We start from the raw sequence: 22,587 nt of genomic DNA, 5'->3' as shown, positions 1-22,587 counted from the left end.
ATGTGCTTATTACCTTATTACATTTAAAGTTAAGATTCTCTGTTATTTCTTCACAGCGCAGATTACTTAGGACAAAGATATATAGACAATTATAAATTTATCCCATTTATGATTTTTTGTAAAATATCAAAATAATACATTTTGTTTAGAAAACATATCTCCTCTGGGCATATATCCAAAGAAAATAAAATGAGTATCTGGAAGAGATATCTCCATCCCCATGCTCATTGCAGCATTATTCATCATAGCTAAGACATGAAAATAATATATGCCCATTGATGGATAAATGGATAAAGAAAATATGGGGCACACACACACATACACACACAGACACACACATGGTAGAATATTATTTGGCCATAAAAAAGAAGGAAATCTTGCCATCTGTGACTATGGGAATAAACTTGGAGGATATTATGCTGAGTGTAATAAGCTAAATACAGAAAAGCAAATACTATATGATCTCACTTAGATGTGGAATCAAAAAAGTCAAATTTATAGAAACAGAGAGTAGAACAGTGTTTGCCAGGGTCCAGGAGATGAAGAAATTGGGGAGATATCGGTTAAAGGTTGAAAAATTTCAGTTATAAGATGAATAAGTTCTGGACGTCTATAGTTAGTAATACTGTATTCTATGCTTGAAATTTGCTAAGAGAATAAATTTCCTCACCACACGCACAAATACATATACAAAATAGTTAACTATGTGTGGTGATGGATGTGTTCATTAATTTGATCATGGTAATCATTTTGCAATGTATATGTATGGTATATTAAATCACAAAATTATTATAACACCTGAAATATATACAATACTTATTTGTTAATCATACCCCAATAAAGCTGGGCAAAAAATGAAAAAATGTATCCCCTTTAATTACAGACTAAGTAAAAAAAATCTTAAGCAGAAAATGTCCAAAATTAGCTTGGAATTTGTTTAACTCTTCTTAAATAAATATTTTTCAATTTTTCAAAAAAGTCATTTGTGCTACTTTTATCGTATCTAAATAATATAGAATTATAACAAGGAATGATTTTTGCATTACAGTAATTCTTAAGAGCAGTTTATCTTAAAGTAATATATCAAATGAATTCCTTTCATTTTAATAAATTTAGAATAGTAGTATAGGAAAAAAGAAACTAGAAAATACTGAGTTAAGGTGCACAATGAAAGAACAGAATTTCTGACTTAAAAACTTTTATTTTCATTTCAGGGGTCCATATGCAGGTTAGTTCTATAGATAAATTTTAAGTCACGGGGGATTGGTGTATGCATTATTTCTTCACTAAGCATAGTACCTGATTGGTAGATTTTCTGTCCTAACCCTTCTCCCACCCTCTACACTTACGTAGGCCCTGGTGTCTATTGTTACCTTCTTTGTATTCATGTGTACTCAATGTTTAGCTCCCACTTATAGGTGAGAAGATGAGGTATTTCGCTTTCTATTTCTGGGTTAGTTTGCCCACCGCCTCTAGTTTCCATCCATGTTGCTGCAAAGGACATGATCTTATCCTTTTTTATGGCTGCATGTAATCTATGACATATATATGCCACATTTTCTTTATCTAGTCTGCCGTTACCAGGCGTTGACATTGATTCCAAGTCTGCTATTGTGAATAGTACTGTGATGAACACACATGTGCCTTTTAAAATGATTTATATTACTCTGGGTCTATACCCAGTGATGGGATTGCTGCGTTGAATGATAGATCTGTTTTTAGCTCTCTGAGGAATTGCCACAGTGCTTTCCATAATGTTTGAACTAAGTTACCCTCCCACCAACACTATATAAGCATTCCCTTTTCTCTACAACCGAGTCTCCAGCATCTGTTATTTTTTGACTTTTTAATAATGGCCATTCTGACTGGTATGAGATGGCATCTCACTGTGGTTTTGATTTGCATTTCTCTAATGATTAGTGATATTGAGCATCTTTTCATATGCTTGTTGGCTGCTTATATGTCTTCTTTGGAATGCGTCTGTTCATATGCTTTGTCCACGTTTTCATAGGGTTGTTTACTTTTTGCTTGTAAATTTGTTCAAGTTCCTTATAGATGGTGGATATTGGCCTTTGTCAGAGGTAAAGTTTGTGAAAATGTTCTCCCATTCTGTAGGTTGTCTGTTTGCTTTGTTAATAGTTTCTTTTGTGGGGCAGAAGCTCTTTCGTCTAATTAGATCCCATTTGTCAATGTTCACTTTTCTTGCAATTGCTTTTGGTATCTTTGGCATAAAATCTTTGTCCATTCCTATGTCCAGAATGGTATTGCCTAGGTTATCTTCCAGGATTTTTAGAGTTTTGTTTTTACATTTAAGTCTTCAATCCATCTTGAGTTAATTTTTGTATATGGTGTTAGAAAGGGGTCCAGTTTCAATCTTCTGCTTATGGCTAGCCAGTTATCCCCACACCATTATTGAATTTTAAATACTTTCCCCATTGATTATTTTGGTCAGCTTTGTTGAAAATCAGATGGTCATGGTGTGCAGTATTATTTCTGGGCTGTCTATACTGTTCCATTGGTCTATGAGTTTGTTTCTGTACTAGTACCATGCTGTTTTGGTTACTGCAGCCTTGTGGTTTAGTTTGTAGTCAGGTAACATAACGCCTCCTAAAATAGTTTTTTCTAGTTTTGTGAAGAATATCATTGATAGCATGATAGGAAGAGCATTGAATCTGTACATTTCTTTGGGCAATATGGCCATTTTATGATACTAATTATTCCTATTCATGAGCATAGAATGTTTTTCCATTCATTTGTGTCTTCTCTGATTTATTTGAGCAGTGTTTTGTCATCTTCATTGTAGAGATCTTTCACCTCCCTGGTTACCTGTAGTCCTAGGTATTTTATTTTATTTTTTGTGGCTATTGTGAATGTGATTACATTCTTGATTTTGCATTTAGGTTGGACTTTATTGTAGTACAGAAATCCTACCGATTTTTGTACACTGATTTATATCGAGAAACCTCGCTGAAGTTGTTTATCAGATCTGAAGACTTTTGGGCAGAGACTATAAGCTTTGTTAGGTATAAAATTACACCATCTTTGTAAGGTATAAAATTATACCAACCACATAGTTTGACTTCCTCTTTTCCTATTTGGATGCCTTTTATTTCTTCCTTTTGCCTGATTGCTCTGGCCAGGGTATCTCACTTTTTTCTTTGCAGTCTTCAACACTAAATAGGTACTGGTGACCTTCATATCAATCACATCAAAAGTAGAATAAAAATGACATACTTAGAAATTATATATATTTTTCTTGTAGTGGTCTTTTAAAAATTTCATTTGGTAGGCATGGAAAAATGGGGCTTGTGCTAAGATATTTAGTAATAAGGAAAACAGTTAATATTGAATTCTAAACTTAAATCTGGTCGGTTTTCCATTCAGTCAGTTATTCATGGAATAATTGACTACTGGGCAAAGCATTGTCCTGTAGGTGAGACAATGTCCAGAAATAAGTATAGTTTAGGGAAAAATTAAATTATGAATGTCATGCAAATAAAACTGTTAGTTGAAATTTTAAGAGGAGGAGAATAGTTCCCACTGAGAGGAAGGGGGAAGTGATGTTTGAAATATGCTTTGAAAGACACATAGCATTTGAATACTGAAGACTCAATGAACAAGCAGAATATGTAAAAACATTGTTAAAATAAAGACTAGGAACTACATGCAGACACTCAATTATTTGGTGAAGGGAATGTCATAGGTGTAAGAAGAACATTGATAAAGGAATTAGAAAAAACATCATTGGGGCAGACTGAGGAGGGACTGAATGTAAGGCTAAGGATTCTAAGAAGTTCCATGAGGGTTTTCAGAAATTCTGCCCTGTTATTGCTAGTACCTTGCATATTCTGCCAAAAAGAACACAAAAAACAAACAACAACAACAACAACAAACAAAACCCACAGCCAATATCATAATGAATGGGCAAAAACTGGAAAAATTCCCTTTGAAAACTGGCACAAGACAGGGATCCCCTCTCTCACCACTCCTATTCAACATAGTGTTGGAAGTTCTGGCTAGGGCAATCAGGCAAGAGAAAGAAATAAAAGATATTCAGTTAGGAAAAGAAGTCAAATTGTCCCTGTTTGCAGATGACATGATTGTATATTTAGAAAACCCCACTGTCTCAGCCCACAATCTCCTTAAGCTGATAAGAAACTTCAGCAAAGTCTCAGGGTACAAAATTAATGTGCAAAAATCACAAGCATTCTTATAACCAGTAACAGACAAACAGAAAGCCAAATCATGAATGAACTTCCATTCACAATTGCTTCAAAGAGAATAAAATACCTAGGAATCCAACTTACAAGGGATGTAAAGGACCTCTTCAAGGAGAACTACAAACCACTGCTCAGTGAAATCAAAGAGGACACAAACAAATGGAAGAACATACCATGCTCATGGATAGGAAGAATCAATATTGTGAAAATGGCCATACTGCCCAAGGTAATTTATAGATTCAATGCCATCCCCATCAAGCTACCAGTGACTTTCTTCACAGAATTGGAAAAAACTACTTTAAAGTTCATATGGAACCAAAAAAGAGCCCGCATTGCCAAGACAATCCTAAGTCACAAGAACAAAGCCGGAGGCATCACGCTACCTGACGTCAAACTATACTACAAGGCTACAGTAACCAAAACAGCATGGTACTGGTACCAAAACAGAGATATAGACCAATGGAACAGAACAGAGTCCTCAGAAATAATACCACACATCTACAGCCATCTGATCTTTGACAAACCTGAGAAAAACAAGAAATGGGGAAAGGATTCCCTATTTAATAAATGGTGCTGGGAAAATTGGCTAGCCATAAGTAGAAAGCTGAAACTGGATCCTTTCCTTACTTCTTATATGAAAATTAATTCAAGATGGATTAGAGACTTAAATGTTCGACCTAATACCGTAAAATCCCTAGAAGAAAACCTAGGTAATACCATTCAGGACATAGGCATGGGCAAGGACTTCATGTCTAAAACACCAAAAGCAACGGCAATGAAAGCCAAAATTGACAAATGGGATCTAATTAAACTAAAGAGCTTTTGCACAGCAAAAGAAACTACCATCAGAGTGAACAGGCAACCTACAGAATGGGAGAAAATTTTTGCAATCTACTCATCTGACAAAGGGCTAATATGCAGAACCTACAAAGAACTCAAACAAATTTACAAGAAAAAAACAAACAACCCCATCAAAAAGTGGGCAAAGGATATGAACAGACATTTCTCAAAAGAAGACATTCATACAGGCAGCAGACACATGAAAAAATGCTCATCATCACTCGCCATCAGAGAAATGCAAATCAAAACCACAATGAGATACCATCTCACACCAGTTAGAATGGCAATCATTAAAATGTCAGGAAACAACAGGTGCTGGAGAGGTTGTGGAGAAATAGGGACATTTTTACACTGTTGATGGGATTGTAAACTAGTTCAACCATTATGGAAAACAGTATGGCGATTCCTCAAGGATCTAGAACTAGAAGTACCATATGACCCAGCCATCCCATTACTGGGTATATACCCAAAGGATTATAAATCATGCTGCTATAAAGACACATGCACACGTATGTTTATTGCGGCACTATTCACAATAGCAAAGACTTGGAATCAACCCAAATGTCCATCTGTGACAGACTGGATTCAGAAAATGTGGCACATATACACCATGGAATACTATGCAGCCATAAAAAAGGATGAGTTTGCGTCCTTTGTAGGGACATGGATGCAGCTGGAAACCATCATTCTCAGCAAACTATCGCAAGAACAGAAAACCAAACACCGCATGTTCTCACTCATAGGTGGGAATTGAACAATGAGATCACTTGGACTCGGGAAGGGAACATCACACAACGGGGCCTATCATGGGGAAGGGGGAGGGGGGAGGGATTGCATTGGGAGTTATACCTCATGTAAACGACGAGTTGATGGGTGCTGACGAGTTGATGGGTGCAGCACACCAACATGGCACAAGTATACATATGTAACAAGCCTGCACGTTATGCACATGTACCCTAGAACTTAAAGTATAATAATAATTAAAAAAAGAGATGCATGCCGAAATATTTAAGAATGAAATGTCATAACATTTGCAGCTCATTTTCAGATGTTTCAGTTAAAAAAAAAACAAAAAACAAACAAACAAACAAAAAAAACAAAACCAACCAATCAAACAAAAAAAATACAAGAAAGAACATTTTATTCCATTATTCTTATGTTTAGCCTACTGTTAGTTTCCTAAATTAGGATTGCTTTTAAACAAAGTATGCACAACATGTTAAATAAAGCTGTCAAAAATAGGGCTACAATTTTAAAGTAAAGTTAATTGAAGGAAAGATGGTACAATAAGCAGAAAAAAGAATCTGAACTTAACACATTATAGGAAAATTGTAATTATTATGGATTATTTATTCAAATATGTATATATTTTGAGTACTTATTATATGTTAGGATTTGTTCCAGGTACTGATTGTGCTATTTAAAAATTTGGTTTTCCTGAAGAATATGTTCTGCCCTAGAGAGGTTCAACCTGGGGTAGAAAGAGAAATTAGACCATCATGGGACACTAAACATCAGACAGAATATGGGGTTTGGTGTCCTGACTTGGAGTTTAGGCCACAACTCTGATACAAAGTTGTGTAATTTGGGGAAATTCACTGAGACTTTCAGAGCTTCAGTTACTTTATCCCTATTCTTTTTGAGACGGAGCCTCTCTCTGTTGCCCAGGCTGGAGTGCAGTGGTGCGATTTCAGCTCACTGTAACCTCTGCCTCCCAGGTTCAAGTGATTTTCCAGTCTCAGCCTCTCAAGTAGCTGGAGTTACAGGCACCTGCCACCAAGTCCTGCTAATTTTTGCATTTTTGGTAGAAATAGGGAGGCTAATCTCGAACACCTGACCTCAGGTGATCCACCCACCTCAGCCTCCCAAAGTGCTGGGATTACAGGTGTGAGCCACCATGCCTGGCCACATTATCCCTATTCTTATCTTTATACTCTTACAATTGGGCAAGGACTGCTTTCTCTACTTACCTCCTGGGTAAGGTAATAATAAAAGTGAAAATAAATTTAATTTCCTTATTATCCTTGTTACCCTTGGAATCTCAACTCTTTTTAGTTACATATCCAATTTCTTAATCTTACTGTGTTTTATTTGACACAATCTTTCTTAAAAATATTTCCATATAAATATTGAAGTCTGAGAAATTTTGAAGTTCTGAGGAAGTAAATTGCCTCTTAACTGTAAGAGGTTAAGTCACTTTATCTCCTGTTCTTTAATATTCCCACCTGTATGATTAAAGCATTCACAAATTGACTGCACAGCAGACTCACCTGATGAGCTTTCAAAACCATAAACTCTTTGGCCCCACCCCAGACCTATCAAATCAGAATCACAGAATATTATCATGGAAGATAGGAACATTCAAAATGAGTAATAAAGACTGCAATTCTAATCAAAATCAGAGATATAGATTTTTGTCTATAAAACACTAGAATTACACCATGCCAATTTTTATAAGCTCTCTAAATTATCTGGATGCATGATTTCCAATTCTGTTCTCCGAGTCTATGTAAGTCTCTAGAGCCTAACTTCAAATAGGAAATAGTCTGTTGCACAACACACTCAGTTTATGATGCCTAGGACACATCATAAAGACACCTGATGTCTTTATTAAGAAGTGTAATGATAATATACATAGCAATAATAATGATAATAATAGTAAACACATGTAATCAGTTCAACATCTTTGGGATATAGAGTGTGATATGACATCAGATTAGTTACATTATAACCCCCTTTGATTGACAAGTCAGAGTGGCTGAACATTATCAGACTTTGCATTAAAGAGCCCAATAGGCTGTTCTTCAAAGTGCAGTTCTGCTTTGCTGGCTTCTGTGAGTAATTTAAGCTTTTTAGCCTACTTATGCCTTAATTATTATGTTTAATGATATGAATTTAAGAACTTGAGAAAATGAAAAATACAGACTCGAAATTATTATTTGGCACTATAGAACATAAATTTAGCTTTTAGTGATTTCAGACTATTAAGAAGCACTTAACCTTTAGAAGACTATGCAGACCTGACCAAAATGTGTAGACATTAGTCCTAATATTAGGTATTACTATCTAGCAAAGTATGGTTCATTTTTCTCCTTAATCCAGGTTTACTTTACATTTTAATAAGAAAAGCAGACAGCAACTTAAAAATAGTAATAAAGTTTATCTTTAATTGGAGTACCAGTTAAAAGAACAGAGTTAGAAGAGCAAATGTTTTTTTCTGATTTTATTCATTTCAGATTTAACAAATAATTGATCTGGCAAAAATGCTTTCCTGAATGTTAGAAATGGTGGTGAGCTTGTGCTTGAAATGCATATTATAAGGCTTGAGGAAAATATTTTAATTTTGAAATTTCAGATGGGTTCCATAATTACTTCAGGCAGTTTTCTGTCTGAGTATAGCAGTAACAGTGCTATTCCCAGAACATACTGATGACAAAGTAAAATCACACCACTCGTTAAAGGAAAGGAAATACAGATGGCCATTATTAATGATGAGGATAGGTCACAATAATCATGAAAGCTCTGTACTTAAAAATAAGTATTAAAATGGCTATGGTATTAATCATGCCAGAGACATAGATTACATCCACATAAACCAAACATCAGACAAAGAATAGGAATAAAACCATTCCTTGTTGATTGTTTTGACCACATCACACCATCTGGGTAATTGACTTTGTAATTTTCCTGATAATTTCAAACCAGTAAGTTTGATGTAAGAATACTTACCAACACTTTATAACTTTTTTATCTGTAAAAGAATACTATTAATATCTACTAATTTTATTTCTCACAGAGATGATGCTTAATTAGAATCCTCAAGAAAAATTAACAGAAAAATGCAAAGCTTTTAAATAGATAATTTAAGTTGAAGTTTCTTCAAAAAAAGAAATTAAGACAGAGGGCTCATGATTTCCACAGCACTTCTACTAACATCTAGGTTAAATTATTAAAACAAAAATAGAACAAAGAATAACAATAAAGAAATCTACATTATGTTTCCCACTGGGTAGATGCTTTTGTCATTATTATTTTAAAAATCATATTTGCCATCTCATGTGTACAACACTTCTGTCAGCATTGTCTGGACAAGGTAGCCCAAATTCCCATTGCTTTAATACATATTTGCACAGTTGGTGTTCTCATAGAACCATAAAGTTGCACATTATGTCCTAAAAATATCTAGATGCAAAGCAATGAAAATGTTGAAACATTAAGAGAACAGGGGAAGATTTTAAATTTTATAAATGTAACTAGAACAAGCTGATTTTACCCCAAAAAGTACAAAACATACTTTATAATAATGTAAAAGTAAATAAAAATTTAAAATGGCAAAGGGAAATGCATTCCTTTTTATCATTATACTGCCTTTGAAAATAAATAGTCTACAGTAGATCAATAGAAACATAGGTGTGGTCTGTTATGTAACATTATAGGTGGAGATTTTGCCCACCACTCATATTTAAAAGTGCAACATAGCTTACACTAGAATACCAAGCAATTTAAAAAAAAATCTTAAAATCTGACATTTCCCTTCAGAGTGTGTAATTCTTTAAAAAAAATTTTTAAAGGCAAAATGCTAGCAGGGAAAAAAAGTCATTAAAGTCATTATTGGTCTAAACTCCCCCCTTTCTGGATGGGAGTGTAAAACTTTGAATCATCCTCAATAAAAGGGTTTGAAAAAGCTCAAACACTCAATTCACCTTTTGAGTGGAGGTAAGTGAAGTCTACTTTGCCCTTACTGCAGCCCCTACGGCTCCTCATGTGAGAGGCTCTGTGATGTTGTTTTAAGTCAGTGACTTAAGTGTGCTCCCCAGACCAGCAGCATCAACATCCCAAGGACTTACTAGAAATGTAAATTCTCAGCTCTGCCCCAGACCCACTGAATCAGAAACCCTGGAGGTGGGGCCCAGCAATCAGTGGCATAATGACCCTCCAAGCCTGACAAGTTTGAGAACAGCTGTTCTAAATCATTTTGAAGACGGTACCAGGTGAAGATCAGTATGATCACAGCACTTCTTCAGCTGGAAGGGATTTCAGGGTTAAATGTCTTCCTTTTACAGATAAGAAAATTGCAACTCATGTAGTTACTGGCTAAAGTCGGTGTGGAACTGAGACGTGAAGCTAGGCCTCCTGAAATCAGGTATGGGTACTGCTTTACTCCCTGTCATGATGACTCCATACTCTAGACTACCATCTTTGGTGTTAAAAACACTATTGATATTTAAGAATCACTAATTGTGGGATTGTCTCTTCTTGCATGATTCTTCTTGCATAACCTTCTTCTTTAGGTTATGCAGAAAATTCTCTGCCAATTACATGTGTCCACTACAATAGTGATGGATATTTTGATATCATAAATATTTTAATCTTATCATTTCTTTAAAAGAGAGCTTGTTTGATTTTTGTTGGCAATTTTCTGTCCTTCAAGTCTGCCAGTAAGAGTGTAGGCTAATAAATAAAAATATAATGTGAGCCACATAGGTGATTTAAAATTTTTTAGTAGCCACATTTTAAAAGGTAAAAAGAAACAGATGGTAAAGTTAGTGATACATTTTATTTAACTCAATCATCCAAACCATTATAACTTCAAAATATTTTTATGGTACTAAGTCTTAAAAATTAATTGCCTAGTTTTACCTGCAGAACATGAGAATTTGAGTTGGCCACATTTCAAGTCCAGTAGCCCCACGTGACTATTGGCTACCATATTAGACAGCAGAGAGAGAATTTTCTGCTTAGAATTCAGGTCTGATACATGCCAGTTCTGTGATTTAGAAGCTTTGTTAGTGATCTGTTTTCTCTTCTATGAAATGAGTATAATGAAATTTTTACCTCATCAGGTTGGCATGAGGATTAAAGAAATTCTTTAGATAAAGCCCTCTTCACACTACTTGGCAAAAAGTAATTTCCCAAATGTTAGTTTTTGTTGTTATTGGTTCATTACTATGGAAGGGCTAATGATATAACAATGTGTTGAGAGGAGTTTAGAAATATTGTCTTACAAATGGACAAAAACAATTTTTGATCATACATTGACCTTTCAATGAAAGAACATAAGATCTCACACTCTGCCTTTAAGATGACACAATGTAAGAAAATTTGGACTAAATAACAAAGATTATTGGATGTCTTCTATGAAAAGCAATGCATTATTTAGATTAGAGCAGATTTGTCTTACCAGCTTGGACTGCTATAGCAAGATACCATAAACAGAGTGGCTTGCAAACAAGTGAAATTTATTTTTTCACAGTTCTGGAGGCTAGAAGTCCAAGATCAGGGTGCCAGTAATGTAGGTTTCTGTGGAGAGCTCTTTCATTTGTTGTAGTTGGCTGACTTCTTTTATCTTCACGTGGTAGAAAGAGCTCTTTGGGGGGGTCCCTTTTATAAGGGCACTAATCTCATTCATGGGGACCCCACCCTCATGACTTAATTATTTCCCAAAGGTTCTACATTCAAACACCATTACCTTGGGGTTAGATTTCAACATATGAATTTTGGAGGTACTCAAATATTAAACTCATTGCAATGCACTTCCAGGTTATCTGAGTCTAGCTTTTGCAGTATTTTATAACTTTGCAAATTGTAGATAACTGATAGCAATGCAAAATAATTCATGTTCCTAGAAATGCAAATGAATTATGTCTGGTGGGGAGGTTTAACTGACTTTCCTCCATTCTCCTCCCATGGAAAAGAAGCCAGTTGCATTGGTTTATCATTTAAGTTCAACATTTCTTTACTGAGGAAAGTTTACTCTATACACATTTATCCTTGTTTTACTTCTCCTTTGAAAAGTTGTGACATCTGCCTGATTCTCTAATTTATAGTTAAAATATTTAATAGTGCTCAATTTCTATCCCCATGAGAGTCATGATTTTACTTTCTTTGTACAATTATCCTTTAAAATACTTATCTAGCATTGTACTATCAAATTTATAAGCATCACTATGAGCTCAACAAAAATCTAGCAAACTAAAGTATTAGGGATCATCTCTTTTTCTTGATTTTGGTTGCGAATATACATGGTTACAATCTTTTCTGTGAAAGCTTCTGAAGTTTGGAGACACAAATAGCATACAATCTTTGCCTCTGAAGACATCACAGAACACAAAAAGAGGAAGTTAAATAAATAATTATAAAGCAAAGTGTTCCAATGGAGGAATGTACAAGTTGCTGTAAGTCATCAGCTGGCAGAAGTGATGGGTAGAGGGGTTCAGGAGACACTTCACTTGAGGCAGAAATATTTGAGCTAGTGTTGAAGGATGAAAAGGAAATCTTAGGGTAAAAGTAAGAGAAAGGTCATTTTGGGCACATGCTCTGATGTATGTGAAGCTTGCATTTCTTCTCTGTCTTTGAATTTATACCTGAATCGCTTAATTTAGAAAATGCCTCTAAGACTCTTTCGCTTTTATGGCCTAAACGCATAAATCTGACAAGTGCATACAAGCTTTTATAGCAATTCAAAACTATTAGGGCTATTTCCTCTGACTTGCATCAAGCTGAATAAACACACTCTGTTCAAGTGGAAACTTGTTATGCTGCCTTTCTCTGCCTTTCAAAGTAATCAAAGCAGGGTTCTTGAAGCCTGAGTATCTCACCTGTGCCTCCTAATGGCTCATTTATTTTGTTTATCCTGCTTTTGGGAAAATCAGAGGTAGCTTGACATTTGCATTGCTAATAAATGGCTTTCACATTGCATTGGTACTTCATGTGGTTCAGATTGGCAACTTGCATTTGAACAGGGCCATCTGGTCAGTGCTGTTAGGAATACCTATTTTCAGAGTCATATTTTAGCATAAGGGATAGCTACATATGATATCTTTGTACTCACTATAGAATTTTCTTCTCCATTTTAAGTTCTTATGTTACCAGATCTACAGGACAATGTATTTGCATTTTGCATTGCTGGGTTAGGCATTCTGTAACAGTAGGCAGCTAGTCAGACATGAGCAGGGCAGGAAAGGCCCCCCCACTGCAAAACCAGGAATGTCAGGTGACCATCAGGTGGTTGCTAACTGTCTCTCTAAGATGATAATTGTACCTGGAAGCAGATTCTGCACTCCTCAAATTTCCACTTGGTTTGGCCTGCCTGCCTCCACACTTGCCTTCACCATGTCCATCAGGGTGACCCAGAAGTCCTACAAGGTGTCCATCTCTGGCCTCCAGGTTTTCAGCAGCTACTCCTACATGTGTGGGCCAGGAACAACTCCTTGAACTTCTCCCAAATGGGTAGTAGCAGCAGTTTCTAGGGTGGGTAGGGAACTGGCATGGGTCTGGGTGGAGACTATGGTGGGGCCAGTGATATTGGGGGGCCTCATAGCCATCATGGTGAACCAGAGCCTACTGAGCCCCCTTAAGACAAAGGTAGACTCCAACATCCAGGCCATGTACACCCAGGAGAAGGGGCAGATCAACACCCTCAACAAGTTTGCCTCCTTCATCAACAAGGTATACTGCTGGAGCAGCAGCAGCAGATGCTGAAGTCCAGTGGAGCCTCCTGCAGCAATAGAAGACAGCCCAGAGCTACATGGACAACATGCTTGAGAGCTATATCAACAACCTTTGGAGGCAGTGGGACACTCTGGACCAAGAGAAGCTGAAGCTGGAGACAGAGCTTGGCAACATGCAGGGGCTGCTGAAGGCCTTGAATAATAAGTACGAGGGTGACATCAGTAAACATACAGAGATTTAGAATGAATTTGTCCTCATCAAGAAGGATATGGATGAAGCTTGCATAAACAAGGTAGAGCAAGAATCTCTTCTGGAAGGGCTGACTGATGAGATCAACTTCCTCAGGCAGATGTATAAAGAGGGTATCTGTGAGCTGCATTCTCAGATCTCAGAGATATCTGTGGTCCTGTCTATGGACAACAGCCACTCTCTGGAAATGGACAGCATCATTGCTGACGTCAAGACCCAGTATGAGGACATTGTCAACCACAGCCTGGCCACGGCTGAGCGCATGTACCAGATCAAGTATGAGGAGCTGCAGATGCTGGCTGGGAAGCATGGGGATGAGCTGTGTCACACAAAGATGGATATCACTGAGATGAACTGTAACATTGTTAGTGGTAGGAGGCAGACAAATCCTAGGAAGACAGAGGCTGGTCCCTTGTGAAACCCAAGTTTCAAACTGAAGGCAGTTTAAAGCCTAGCTACAAGTCCCTGGTAAATCCACAGACCAGATTGAGAACCTTTTCCCATTTGGCATGCTTTCTTCTGTTTGATCCCTACCCTTCACCTATTTTATATATAGCTACGCTTCCCTGATTGGTTTTTTACACTGTTGTACCCACCTTTGAGTGACATTTTTGTTTTAGCATTTTTTGCACACTCACAAGCCAATCATCACGCACTCCCCCATTCTGAGCTCATAAAAGCTCTGGTCCCAGCCCCACTGGGAGAGAGACCACCTGACTTCTGGTGGGGGACCACCCTGCATCTCCTCTCCACTAAGAACTGTTCTGTCGTTTAATAAAACTCTTCTCCACCCTCCTCACTTTTCAGTTTTCAGCATAACCTCATTCTTCTTGGATGTGGGACAAGAACTTGGGACTCACTGAATATGCATAGAAAGAAGGCTGTAACACTGTGGCCCTCTGCCCTCTGTTGGTGGAGGGCAGCCACCCCACACAATGGGAAACAGCGATGGGTTTAAGCCAGTTCCAGAGCCATGGGAGGAAGCTATTAGCATGCTGTAACACCCCATCTAGGGTTTTGGGATCACAGGCACCCTGGTTTGGATGCCATTGCATTCCCCTCATCTGGACACCAGAGTCTACCATAGGAGTTGTTTGTGACACACCTGGTCCAGCTGCAAGTCCTGCATGGAGCCTGCTCCTGTGCTGGTGCTTGGAGCAGCTGGCCAGACCCTGCATTCTTGCTCACACACCCCCTCCTGCCAGGGACTGAGTACACAGTCTCAGTGGCCATGGGATCCATGCCAGCATGCAAGCCAGGCATGGCCTGGTTGGCTGAGTAGACAGGGTGTCTGTCTCCCAGCAGGGGCATCACCATCCAGAAGTCTCTGATTGGCAAAGTGGCTGAGAAAAATCCTGTATCAACATCAGTGGGCTCCAGGCTGAGACTGAGGGCCTCAAAGGCCAAGGAGCTTCCCTGGAAGCTGTCATCATGGATGCCAGGCAGCATGTGGAACTGGCTGTGAAGGCCACCAAGCTGTTGGAGCTGGAGGCCATCCTGCAGTGTGCCAAGCAGGACATGGTGCGACAGCTGCATGAGTACCAGGAGCTGATGAATGTCAAGCTGGCCCTGGACATTGCGATTGCCACCTACAGGAAGCTGCTGGAGGGAGAGGAGAACCAGCTGAAGTCTGGGATGCGGAACATAAGTATCCATACGAAGATCACCAGTGTCTGCTCAGGTGGGCTGAACTTGGCTTACAAAGGCCTCACAAGCCCTGGCCTTAGCCATGGCCTGGGCTCCAGCTTTGGCTCTGGCATGGGCTCCAGCTTCTTCAGGAGTACCAGCTCCTGTAGGGCTGTGGGTATGAAGAAGATTGAGACCCACGATGGGAAGCTGGCCTCTGAGTCGTCTGATCTCCTGCCCAAGAGAATGGCCATGGCAGCCCCTCCCAGCCTACTCCATCCTGTGGCTGCCCCATGGCCTGTGGCAGAGGCTCTTGTTCAGTGGAGCATAGGGAACAGGAGACTCACCTGAGGCAGACACTGGTGGTCACTCCCACTATGAATGGCTTGAGGGCTAAGGTCTTCTCTGGGCTCAGCCCTAGCCTTCGGCCTACCCATCAGGGGAGTTCACTGCCTGGGGTATCCTCCGCCCATGCCTCCATCTATGAAACAGTTTTGTTTTTGTTTTTTTCCAAATAAAGCCTCAGCTAGCTCTGCCAAAAATAAAATAAAATAAAATAAAATAAAAAAATATATAAATAAAATAAAATAAAATAAAATAAAATTTGTCTCAGCCAGTGCCAGGGAAAGGCAGTCTCCTGATAGATAATAACATCTGAAATGTTTTCAGCAGCTTCCTAATAAGATCTCAGGAGTTGGGCAAGTGGACTGAAGCATGGTCACTAAAAGGCAAAATAGTGGAGTTTAACTGGTATGTGACCTTCTAGGAACATTCAGCTGGTGGGGAAAGAATGCCTCTTCTGAAAATGCATACAACTCCAGTAAACACACCGTATATTAATTTATTAGCTATTTTCTCTGTCTTTAGGCTTTCCCTTTTCCATCATCATGCAAATCTATGCTTCCCAATAATTTTTGCTTCATGCCCCATGTAGAAAATAAACTTGGAAAGACACTGGGATAAACAAATAATTCTGCTCATATTTGAAGCCCTCTCGTCTGGAAAGCTTTATTCTTTCTGGGGACTGAGGGGAAATATCTATTTCAAAGCATTGAAACCCTTGCAGGCAAAATAACATGCTGCTGTATGTTGATTTGGGAAGCTTTGCTATAAACTAATACCAAGTTAATTTAATTACATTTCCACTGTATACATTTTAAAATCCTACATTGAATTCCCATTGCTAAAAGAATAAAGTTCAGAGTTGTCATTTTACTTTTTTCTAATTTTATTTTATTTTTAAAATTGTCACATAATAATTCTACACATTTGTGGGATATGTAATAATGTTTCAATACATATAATGTATAGTGATCAGATCAGGGTAATTAAGATATCCATCATCTCACACATTTAGCATTTTTTTGTGATGGAAACATTTCATATCCTCCCGGCTATCTGAACCTATATGTTATTAACTATAGTCATCCTACAGTGCTATAAAATACTAGAATGTATTTATCCTACCTGACTGTAATTTTGTATTATTTAACAAATCTCTCCTAATAACCTCCTTCTCACTCCCCTTCCCAGCCTCTAGTATCCTGTTCTACTTTTTACTTCTATAAGATCAACTTTTTTTAGCTTCCACACATAAGCGAGAACATATGGTGTTTAGCTATCCGTTCCTGGCTTATTTCACTTAACATAATGTCCTCCAGTTCTATCCATGTTGCCACAAATGATGGGATTTAATTCCTTTTTATGGCATAATAGCATTCTATTGTGCATATATATATAGCATTTCCTTTTTCCATTAATCTGTTGTTGGACATCTAGGTTGATTCCATATCTTGGCTATGGTGAATACTGTAGCAATAAACATGGAGGTGCAGATGTCTCTTCAATATACTGATTTCCTCCCCTTTGGATAAATGCAGTGGTGGGACTGCTAAATCACATGGTAGTGCTAGTTGTCATTTTTGTTTTAGGAGCCATGATATTGTTCTCCACAGTGGTTGTACTAGTTTAAATTTTCACCAAGAGTGTAAAAGTGTTCCCTTTTCGCTGTCCACTTGCCAGCATTTGTTATTTTTTTTTTCTTTTTGATAATAGTCATCCTAACTGTGGTGAGATGCTACCTCACTGTAGTTTTTATTTGCATTTCCCAGATGATTACAAATGCAATTTATATATATTTGTTAGCTGTTTGCATGTCTTCTTTTGACAAATGTCTTTTCAGATTATCTGCCCATTTTTAAATTGGGTTGTTTTTTGCTATTGAGACGTTTAAATGTTTATATATTCTGGATATTAATCTTTTGTTGGATGAATAGCTTCCAAATTCTTCCATTCTGTAGGTTGCCTTTTGACTCTGTTAATTGTTTCCTTTGCTGTGCAGAGGTTTTCAGTTTAACATACTTTTATTTATTTATTGTTGCTTTTGTTGCCTGTGCTTTTGAGGGCTTATTCATAAAATCTTTTCCCAGGCCAATGTCCTGAAGCATTTTCCCTATGTTTCCTTCTAATAGTTTTATAGTTTTGGGTCTTACACTTAAGTCTTTGATCCATTTTGAGTTGACTTTTGTAAAGGGTAAGAGGTGAGGATCTAGTTTTAATATTTTGCTCATGTATATAGTTTTCCCTACACCATTTATTGAAGAGACTGTTCTTTCCCTGATTAGTGTTTTTGGTACCTTTTTCAAAAATCAGTTGGCCATAAATGCGTAGATTAATTTCTGAGTTTTCTATTCTGTTGGATTTGGTCTATGTGTTTGTTTTAATGTCACTACTACCCTGTTTTGGTTCCGACAGCTTTGTTATCTATTTTGAAGTCTGGTACCGTAATGTCTCCAGGTTTGTTCTTTTGGCTTAGGATTGCTTTGACTATGAGGGGTCTTTTGTGGTTCCATATGAATTTTAGTGTTTTGTTTTTCTCTTTCTGTGAAGAATGTCATTAATATTTTAATAGAGACCACATTGAGTCTGTATATTTCTTTGAGTGATATATCATTTAAAAAATATTAATCCTTCGGATTCATGAGCATGGGATGTCTTTCCATTTGTTTGTATCATCTTCACATTTTTCATCAGTGTTTTGCAGTTTGCCTTCTAGAGGTCTTTCACCTCCTTGGTTAACTTTATTTGTGTATTTTATTTTATAGCTATTGTAATTTGGTTTGACCTCTTGAGCCTTAATTTCTAATCTTATGACTTTATTTTTACAAAGGTGCTCTCGTCTCCAGCAAAGAGAGGGTTTGTTTTGGGGGAGGGGCTGTTATCTTTGCTATCTTAGTTAAATTACAAACTAAATCCTTCCCAAAGTTAGTTTGACTCATGGCCAGCAATGACTAAGGGCAGCTTGAATATTAATGGCAAGATGAAGTTGGCGAAGTCAGATCTTTTCCTAATTCTTAAAATGTTTGCAAATACAGTTTCAGTCCCCATTTTGGGGGTTTCAACACATCTTATTTTTAAGGTGTGAGCAACAGAGATGGGAAAAGTCAAACAACTGCTCTAACTTCTTCCTGCTGACAGGGTGTAGTGGGATAGGATTTGGCCCCAAAGTAAGAGGAGTAAAACTGCCTTTTCAGCTGCCTGCATGTATTTATAGGTGCCTGGTTGGGGTTCCAAAGCTTGCATGACAAAGGCATTAGTACTTTCATCCACAGTTTTAGTAAAGCATTTACGTGAACAGCAGACTATAGGATAATGAGTCTTCATATAAGGAGCACAAATCCTAGCTTCAAGAAGTCTTTGCAGAATTAATCTGAAGCCCTGAGGGAGCCAGGTGAACAGCCCTGAGAACCAATCAGCCATGTGGTCACTAGGTGAGAGAGATTTGGGTCAGAGGTTGTTAGAAAGACAAATTGGGATAAACAAGAAAGAACAAAATCAAATATACCATCTCATATCCTTTGAATCAGTTTCCTAGTCCTGAGAATAGTTCAGTTCAGTTAAACAGCTGTTTCCCATTTCAGGAGGTGGCATTGGAGATGAGCTAGGCCTTTACATGTGATGAAAGCAAATGGATTTTTAATAAGAGGCATTTCCATGGAAACAGAAAAAAATAAAGGTTAATATTGGGTACAATGTATCCAGATGTTAGACTCAAAGGATATTTAGTTATAGAGGAGGATGGAAGTAGCAATCTGACACCTTTTTTTTTGCCTGTACCACAAGCAAGTTTGCAGAGCTTCAGGAAGAAGTTAGTAGCCATTTTATTTAGTCCAAGTCAGAAAAAGGGGAGAAAATTTTGAAAATATTAATTTGAGGAGTTATAGCCCAGAAAAAATTCAGGATTCAGTCCAAATTGCAGAAAATAATGCAAACTCAGAAACAATGGACAAGACTAGGATCCATCAACAGGTGCACTCTAGTTATTTTTTTGTAACATTAATTTTTCTCTCTCCAGTCTTCATTTTTATTATAGACAAATCATAGCAGGACAAAGTTATTTGTGAAATAAATTTTAGTCTTTTTATACTTGGCCGGATTGTATGCATAAAGTATAGCAAGAATAATTATTTGCCACATAGGCTCTTATTTATTTATTTATTTGTTTTGAGATGGAGTCTCGCTCTGTCTCCCAGGCTGGAGTGCAATGGCATGATCACCGCTCACTGCAACCTCCACCTCATAGGTTCATGCAGTTCTCCTGTGTCAACGTCCTGAGTAGCTGGGATTACAGGTGCCTGCCACCACACTTGGCTAATTTTTTGTATTTTTAGTAGATGGGGGTTTCGCCACGTTGGCCAGGCTGGTCTTGAACTCCTGAACTCAGGGGATCCACCCACCTCGGCCTCCCAAAGTGCTGGGATTACAGGAGTGAGCCATTGTGCCCAGCTCCACATAGACTCTTTTTAAATTGGCTTTGCTGGAACGTTTTTTCATAAGGAACTTCAGCTTAAACTTTTAGAGCCATGATCTCAGCTATGGATTTATTTGTGCCTGCAAATACTTGCATGAATTGAATGAATTCCTATCCTCTCCAAGTTCCAAGATAACTTGGGGCCCCTGGACCTGTGAGAAAGTGATATTCTTTACTTACCAAAGTTAAGTCAGGAAGCCTGGACAGGGACTGTGTAGAAAAAGTATGAGGCCAGTTTTCCCAAGGAGCTTTTATCAGCTCTGTAAGTCAGCCTGGATTCCTTAAAGAAGTATGTTTATATTTGGTGGCATACCATTCTAGTCAAAGCCTTGGTAAAATAATCAGTGTTTTCAATTGTGTCCTGTTACATAAAACCCCAGATATTTATTGTATGTATGCAAATAACTATATTACCATGGTTAAGAATATTCATAAATAGTTTCTAAATTCTGGAGAAATCAGGTAAAAAGAAAGAAATATGCTCCAAATTTTGCTCATAGGAGTATAGTTTACCTAATAGCTAAAAACTGTAAATAGATTAAAAGAAAAATAGGTTTTTCTGGACTGCAAACAATAAAAGAATTAGCAACATTTTAAACAAAAATCATGAAAAGATTATTTTGGTATTTATTAGTTCAGTCCCTGTAATTATCTCCTGTTTTGCCTGATACTGGGCCAGCAGTCCTCATGAACACATCAGCTCTCCATGAGAATCTTAGAATGTTTTCTTTTCTCGCTATTATAATGGCACAATTTGCAAAGTTATCTGAGATCAGTATTCAAGACCACTCTTCACAGTCTTATAGATGCTTATAAACTACCTTTTGAAAAAGATCAAAATAAGACAGTAATTATCTGTGGATGACAAAATCTTAGGTCATCTGTCCATGGTTAAAGATGCAACCAACAAGGAAATCTGGTCATCTCTGTGGCACACAACAATTTAACATAACAATCATAATTACTACTGATAATATATACTGAGACATATCAGACTAATAGGAATATTATACAATTTTAGCAAATATGAAATTAACAAATTTATATGAATATAACCCAAAGAAAGTTAAATACGATTTTACATTTGAGAATACTTCCTATATAATTTTAAATAAACTGAGTATGTCTCTTGGACTTCAGACACCCTAATACTTAAAAGATTATTAAAGCAATAAAAATCTGATTTTGGAAAGTTTGTCATATATCAAAGTTTTAAAGCACTTGATGTCACAAAATGGAATCCCACCATCATAAGTCACTTATTTCACCGAAATGATAACTTAAACATTTCAAAAAGGCAAAATCTTTGTTCATTAGTAGAAGAGAGACTTAGTTTTCCAAACAAGACCCAATAAAGAGAGCATGGGGCCAACTTAATCTGTCTCTTCTCTCTCCCTTGTAGTTTATTCAAAAAGCAAACAGAATTTATTATCTCTCAATATTACATGAAAATCTTGTTCAAAAGGAGCTAAATTTCACCTTTGTATTAGTGCACAATTATATTAGTGTTAAACCCAATTCTTAATAAAACCATATAAACAAATCTATCCAATCTTAACTGTTTGACCATAGGTAAGGTTTTTATAAACCCTTCATAACCCTTTATAATTTTCTGCTAAAGAACAGATCAATGTTCCAAGAAAACCCTGTTATTCAACACTTGGGCTTAGATTCTGGCTCTGAATCAGTATGCTTTTATTTTAATGTTCAATTGATGGAAAAACTAAATAATACCCTTTTAATTATAGCCAATTTGCTCTCACACAGGATTTTTAAAATAAGGTAAATATTTCACAAATTTTCTATAGCTTGCTTAAATCTTCATTTTTTTTTTGACTTAAAACAATTTTTAGGCTCTCTAAACTGCAGAAAGTTATCTTATAAAAACTACATTTCTATGTCATTGTCAAAAGCATATAACTTTTATTTTTAGTGTTAGCAATTTTAATTATGTACCAGGTGCAGAACCTAGGACATGAGACAGAACTGCAAATGAATGTCTGATTCTTTCCAGCATAGCTAGGTGGCATGGCTAATGCCACATGTCCCCAGGCCTTACCTAAAATCTAATGGCTGTAAAGCAGGCAAGTTGAACAATAATAAAATGTCATAGCAGCAGTTTATAACCTTAAAGCATCTAGCAAGGCAGTATCTGCCTTGCCTAATTCAGACCTAATGTCTAAATTTTGAAGACTGTTATTTTATTAATAATATTAAAATAATTTTTATTTACCAATGATTATTAAAGTCACATGAACTAAAAGACATTAAAGTTTCTATTTTTCTGACAAAATATTTTATTTAAGCACTTATTTATCTTTAGGTCAACTAATAAGAGTTCCTTTATACAATTTGGTAGTGAAACATCACATATACAAAATAGAAGATGTA

At 37.0% G+C, this 22,587-nt stretch overlaps 1 pseudogene; it reads left to right on the top strand.

Annotated features, from left to right (window-relative positions):
* The first annotated feature begins 13,779 nt into the window (after positions 1–13,779).
* On the top strand, positions 13,780–15,737 carry LOC111549706 (annotated as a pseudogene).
* The last annotated feature ends 6,850 nt before the right edge of the window (positions 15,738–22,587 follow it).

This window comes from Piliocolobus tephrosceles, chromosome 7 (genome assembly GCF_002776525.5).
Source record: "Piliocolobus tephrosceles isolate RC106 chromosome 7, ASM277652v3, whole genome shotgun sequence".
Taxonomy (NCBI): Eukaryota; Metazoa; Chordata; class Mammalia; order Primates; family Cercopithecidae; genus Piliocolobus; species Piliocolobus tephrosceles.
Note: the sequence above shows the minus strand (reverse complement) of the source record. Positions and strands in the feature narration are given on the sequence as shown.